At 44.9% G+C, this 6,648-nt stretch overlaps 1 non-coding gene and 1 pseudogene across 1 annotated transcript in view; both read left to right on the forward strand.

Moving 5' to 3' along the window:
- The first annotated feature begins 5,727 nt into the window (after positions 1–5,727).
- Positions 5,728–5,879, forward strand: LOC134856088 (5.8S ribosomal RNA; annotated as a pseudogene).
- Positions 5,880–6,192: 313 nt separating this feature from the next.
- The window catches only part of LOC134856087 (large subunit ribosomal RNA), a 3,517-nt gene continuing 3,061 nt past the window's right edge, over positions 6,193–6,648 (forward strand). Inside the window, exon 1 of the ribosomal RNA XR_010164713.1 lies at positions 6,193–6,648. This exon is cut by the window's right edge and continues 3,061 nt beyond it. This is a non-coding gene — a ribosomal RNA (large subunit ribosomal RNA).

The raw sequence follows: 6,648 nt of genomic DNA on the forward strand, positions 1-6,648 counted from the left end.
GTGCCCCAGGAAAGACTTACTTATAGGTGTAGTTGGATATGGTTTACCGTATCAGTACCAATGGTGCACAACTATGCTGTTTAACTGAGTTAGTCAGAGGACGGCCTTTCCTAAGTCCTCTAGAGTCCAAGACTTCTTTAGCTCGTGAAGGTTTAAAATGCTGATAGTAGTAGTTTGTGCGTGGGAAAGGTTGACCTTAGTGTGCCTTTCTGGAAAGGTAGCAGCTTGCAAATCAGGGTTCGGTTTGAAAAAGCTAGCTTCCGAAGTACTTTAAACTGATTGATCCTGTCAGTTGCCATATGCTTGTCTGAAAGACTAAGCCATGCATGTGTAAGTGAAACTTGCAAAAGTGAAACCGCGAATGGCTCATTAAATCAGTTACTATCTAAAAGTTGAGTTACCTGTCAGATGAATAACTGCGGTAACCCTGCAGCTAATGCATGCAGATTGCGTGACTCCGGTCGCGAACTTTTACAAGAATTCACCGAGCGACCTGCTAAGTACGGGCGCATACCGGATGAATCCAAAGTAACTGAAAGATCCCAGATGGCTTAGGCCGGGGGACGCAGCTTCCGAATTTCTGAGCTATCAACCTATGATGGTAGTGTAACGGACTACCATGGTTGTGACGGCTAACGGGGAATCAGGGTTCGATTCCGGAGAGGGAGCCTTAGAAACGGCTACCACATCCAAGGAAGGCAGCAGGCACGCAAATTACCCACTCTCCGCACGAGGAGGTAGTGACGAGAAATAATGATATGAGCCTTAATGGTTTGTAATCAGAATGGAAAGGATGCAAAAGCTCCTTTGATGATCGAGTAGAGGGCAAGTCTGGTGCCAGCAGCCGCGGTAATACCAGCCTCTACAAGCGTATGCAAAAGTTGCTGCGTTTAAAAAGCTCATAGTTGGATCTGTTTGAGTATAACGGTAACATGGTGGTTAGTTAACGCTTTCCACTCGTTACGCTCATCCTTCGCATCGAAGAAATACCTTGCACTTAAATGTGACGAGGTGTGGAAACGGTGTTTTCACTTTGAGAAAATTAGAGTGTTCAAAGCATCCTTTGGGATTGAATAATCAAGCATGGAATAATGGAGAATGACCCGCGTTTTACTGATGCCGGTGGCTAAAGTGCGGTAATGATTGAAAGGAACAGCCGGGGGCATTTGTATTGCTACGTTAGAGGTGAAATTCTTGGATCGTGGCAAGACAAACTACTGCGAAAGCATTTGCCAAGAATGTTTTCATTAATCAAGAACGAAAGTTAGAGTATTGAAGAGGATTAGATACCCTCGTAATTCTAACCATAAACTATACCAACTTACGATTTGTCAAAGTCTCTTCTGACTTGGCAAGAAATTAACCGGGAAACCAAAGTTTATTGGTTCCGGGGGAAGTATGGTTGCAAAATCGAAACTTAAAGGAATTGACGGAAGGGCACCACCAGGAGTGGAGCCTGCGGCTTAATTTGACTCAACACGGGAAATCTCACCAGGTCCAGACATCTTAAGGATTGACAGATTGATGATCTTTCATGATTATATGGGCGGTGGTGCATGGCCGTTCTTAGTTAGTGGAGTGATCTGTCTGGTTAATTCCGATAACGAACGAGATCTTGATCATCTAAATAGTGCCATTCTCGTTAGAGTATTGGTTACTTCTTAGAGGTACTATGTGCAATTAAATAGCACAAGTGAAGTGAGGCTATAACAGGTCTGTGATGCCCTTAGATGTCCTGGACTGCACGCGCGCTACACTGGTGAATTTAAATTGAGGGATAACCTTGGCCTATATGGTCCGGGTAATCACCTAAAATTCATGAGCGTGAAGGGGATCGAATGTTGTAACTTGCATTCGTGAACCAGGAATTCCTAGTACTCGGTAGTCAACAACTACTGGGGATTACGTCCCTGCCCTTTGTACACACCGCCCGTCGCTACTACTGATTGGATGTTTAAGCAAGAATTGCGGAAGCCCGTCGCTGAGACTTCGGTCCTGGCAATAGGTGGAAGCGGATCGAGCTTAATTGTCTAGAGGAAGTAAAAGTCGTAACAAGGTTTCCGTAGGGGAACCTGCGGAAGGATCAGTGACTAATGCCACTGTTTGAGCGAAGAGCCGGTCAGCTCATTAAATATGACCCGGTACGCAGTAGATCTTTTTGGAGATTTTGCTGAAAGATGGTGGTGCATAATCAAGAAAGAGTCGGTGGTGCATGAGTGTAAGAGAGACGGTGGTGCATGAGACTGGGGATTGGCTCCCAGTCAAAGTAGCTTGCTCGGTGGTTGATGATAGCAAGAAAGAGTCGGTGGTGCATGAGAGTAAGAGAGACGGTGGTGCATGAGACTGGGGATTGGCTCCCAGTTAAAGTAGCTTGCTCGGTGGTTGATAATAGCAAGGAAGAGTCGGTGGTGCATGTGAGTAAGAGAGACGGTGGTGCATGAGACTGGGGATTGGCTCCCAGTTAAAGTAGCTTGCTCGGTGGTTGATAATAGCAAGGAAGAGTCGGTGGTGCATGATAGCATGATGTTCCTTCATGGTTCATCTAAGAGTTGGTCTAGCTAAGGTTAGATTGGCTCAAGGTAGTCCTTAATGGATCACCTTAGATTCCCGAAAGATAATTCAAAGAGAGTTGACCTGATGCAAGTTAGGTTAACTCAAGGTGATCCTTGTTGGTGATCCTTAGTATGATGGTGGTGCATTAGCAAGAAAAACGGTGGTGCATGATAGCTTGAGACTGGGGATGGGCTCCCAGTCAAAGTAGCTTGCTCGGTGTGGATGATAGCAAGTGAGAGTCAGTGGTGCATTATAGCAAGAGAGAAGGTAGCCAAATGTCTCGTCATTGTTGACGCCAAAATCAGGTAGCCAAATGCCTCGTCATTTTTGACGCCAAAAGCAGGTAGCCAAATGCCTCGTCATTTTTGACGCCAAAAGCAGGTAGCCAAATGCCTCGTCATTGTTGACGCCAAAAGCAGGTAGCCAAATGCCTCGTCATTGTTGACGCCAAAAGGAAGTCGCTCAAACTTGGGTATTCTGTTGATCAAAAAGCTGTTTAGATGGTAGCTTAGGAGTAACTTCTCCTAGATAAGCTTGTTTGTTGGTCGTTTAAACAGTGTACGATTTTCAGTTTGCTTTCGTTAGAGAAAGACTGAGGAAAGCGAAGGCCCGAATGCTTAAGAACAGGGTGATCTATGCTTGGGTAATCACACTTAGTACGAGAGGAACAGTGTGTTCAGTTCCCTGGTTTCAAGCGTCTGCCTGAGAAGGCGGATGCGAAGCTACAATTGATGACCTAAAGCGTAGATTGAATTGCTCTATCTGCATCATGAAAATTGCCTTTAATGGTTTAAATTGGCAGTATCAAGTATATTGATGCTGTTGACCCCGATGTCAGATAGGAATGCAATCCCCCATTGATGATGGGAGGTCGCTCGAACTTGGGTATTCTGTTGATCAAAGAGCTGTTTAGATGTAGTACCGGTGTGATACATGTGATTGCATTGAGAGAGCGTTTAAACAGTGTTCGATCTTCAGTTTGCCTTCGTAAGAGTAAGACTGAGAAAAGCGAGGGCCCAAACGCTCAAAAACAGGGTGATCTATGCTTGGGTAACACTTAGTACGAGAGGAACAGTGTGTTCAGTTCCCTGGTTTCAAGCGTCTGCCTGAGAAGGCGGATGCGAAGCTACAATTGATGACCTAAAGCGTAGATTGAATTGCTCTATCTGCATCATGAAAATTGCCTTTAATGGTTTAAATTGGCAGTATCAAGTATATTGATGCTGTTGACCCCGATGTCAGATAGGAATGCAATCCCCCATTGATGATGGGAGGTCACTCAAACTTGGGTATTCTGTTGATCAAAGAGCTGTTCAGATGTAGTACCGGTGTGATACATGTGATTGCATTGAGAGCGCGTTTAAACAGTGTTCGATCTTCAGTTTGCCGTTGTAAGAGAAAGACTGAGGAAAGCGAAGGCCCAAATGCTTAAGAACAGGGTGGTCCAGACAGCTCAAAGTCCGACTGCGGTTGGCTTTGTTCTAATCGAGTGAACACTTACTTTTGGAGAAATCCGATCGTAGGAGTGATCAGTCTTCGGATTGATCCGGTTCTTTTACTGGTGTATCTGTCAGATCCTTAGGGACTGGATAGAACACTTAAGCAAGTCGCTCGAACTTGGGTATTCTGTTGATCAAAGAGCTGTTCAGATGTAGTACCGGTGTGATACATGTGATTGCATTGAGAGCGCGTTTAAACAGTGTTCGATCTTCAGTTTGCCGTTGTAAGAGAAAGACTGAGGAAAGCGAAGGCCCAAATGCTTAAGAACAGGGTGGTCCAGACAGCTCAAAGTCCGACTGCGGTTGGCTTTGTTCTAATCGAGTGAACACTTACTTTTGGAGAAATCCGATCGTAGGAGTGATCAGTCTTCGGATTGATCCGGTTCTTTTACTGGTGTATCTGTCAGATCCTTAGGGACTGGATAGAACACTTAAGCAAGTCGCTCGAACTTGGGTATTCTGTTGATCAAAGAGCTGTTCAGATGTAGTACCGGTGTGATACATGTGATTGCATTGAGAGCGCGTTTAAACAGTGTTCGATCTTCAGTTTGCCGTTGTAAGAGAAAGACTGAGGAAAGCGAAGGCCCAAATGCTTAAGAACAGGGTGGTCCAGACAGCTCAAAGTCCGACTGCGGTTGGCTTTGTTCTAATCGAGTGAACACTTACTTTTGGAGAAATCCGATCGTAGGAGTGATCAGTCTTCGGATTGATCCGGTTCTTTTACTGGTGTATCTGTCAGATCCTTAGGGACTGGATAGAACACTTAAGCAAGTCGCTCGAACTTGGGTATTCTGTTGATCAAAGAGCTGTTCAGATGTAGTACCGGTGTGATACATGTGATTGCATTGAGAGCGCGTTTAAACAGTGTTCGATCTTCAGTTTGCCGTTGTAAGAGAAAGACTGAGGAAAGCGAAGGCCCAAATGCTTAAGAACAGGGTGGTCCAGACAGCTCAAAGTCCGACTGCGGTTGGCTTTGTTCTAATCGAGTGAACACTTACTTTTGGAGAAATCCGATCGTAGGAGTGATCAGTCTTCGGATTGATCCGGTTCTTTTACTGGTGTATCTGTCAGATCCTTAGGGACTGGATAGAACACTTAAGCAAGTCGCTCGAACTTGGGTATTCTGTTGATCAAAGAGCTGTTCAGATGTAGTACCGGTGTGATACATGTGATTGCATTGAGAGCGCGTTTAAACAGTGTTCGATCTTCAGTTTGCCGTTGTAAGAGAAAGACTGAGGAAAGCGAAGGCCCAAATGCTTAAGAACAGGGTGGTCCAGACAGCTCAAAGTCCGACTGCGGTTGGCTTTGTTCTAATCGAGTGAACACTTACTTTTGGAGAAATCCGATCGTAGGAGTGATCAGTCTTCGGATTGATCCGGTTCTTTTACTGGTGTATCTGTCAGATCCTTAGGGACTGGATAGAACACTTAAGCAAGTCGCTCGAACTTGGGTATTCTGTTGATCAAAGAGCTGTTCAGATGTAGTACCGGTGTGATACATGTGATTGCATTGAGAGCGCGTTTAAACAGTGTTCGATCTTCAGTTTGCCGTTGTAAGAGAAAGACTGAGGAAAGCGAAGGCCCAAATGCTAAAAAACAGGGTGGTCGAGACAGCTCAAAGTCCGACTGCGGTTGGCTTTGTTCTAAATCAAACCAGTGCTAGATGGTCGAAAAACAACCTTCAACGGGGGATCACTAGGCTCGCTTTACGAGGAGGAGCACAGCTATATGTGTTAATTCAGTAAGAATCGCAAGATTTGTTTACTGACCTCTCTAACGCAAAAGGCGGTCTCAGCTTCGGCTGTTGATCGCGTCCGAATCAGGGTTATTTGAAATCGATTGAACGCTTACTTTTGGAGAAATCTGAGGGTAAGAGCGATCTGTCTTCGGATTGGTCCGTTCTTTTGCTGGTGTATCTACGAGATCCTTCGGGATTGGTTAGAACACTTAAATCAAGTCGCTCAAACTTGGGTATTCTGTTGATCAAAGAGCTGTTCAGATGTAGTACCGGTGTGATACATGTGATTGCATTGAGAGCGCGTTTAAACAGTGTTCGATCTTCAGTTTGCCTAAGCTAGAGTGATAAACTCCTGCACATTACTACTTCGGTAGTTTTATGGATGCTTGAGTGCCTTTAAATCGTAACCTGATTTGGACGAGAGAACCCCCTGAACTTAAGCATATCAGTAAGGGGAGGAAAAGAAATCAACCGAGAATCCCTTAGTAATGGCGAATGAACAGGGAAAAGCTCATCGGGAAGAGGAGTGGTAACACTCCTCGGTGTCCGGTATGGTTTGCTGCCTGGCTTGTTGACTTGACTGGATGTCTATTGGAAAATAGCATCAAAGAGGGTAAAAATCCCGTAACAGTCTTGTTATAACTTGTCGACGGCGCATTCCTATGAGTAGAGTTGTTTGAAAGTGCAACTCGAAGCTGGAGATATGTCTCTCCAAAAGCTAATTATAAAGCGAGACCGATAGCAAACAAGTACCGTGAGGGAAAGTTGAAAAGCACTCTGAAGAGAGAGTGAAAAGTACGTGAAACCGTTGAAGGAGAACTGGAGTGAGCGTTATCATGCCCAATGTCTTGAACTTGAT

This window comes from Symsagittifera roscoffensis, unplaced genomic scaffold (genome assembly GCF_963678635.1).
Source record: "Symsagittifera roscoffensis unplaced genomic scaffold, txSymRosc1.1 SCAFFOLD_247, whole genome shotgun sequence".
Lineage (NCBI taxonomy): Eukaryota > Metazoa > Xenacoelomorpha > Acoela > Convolutidae > Symsagittifera > Symsagittifera roscoffensis.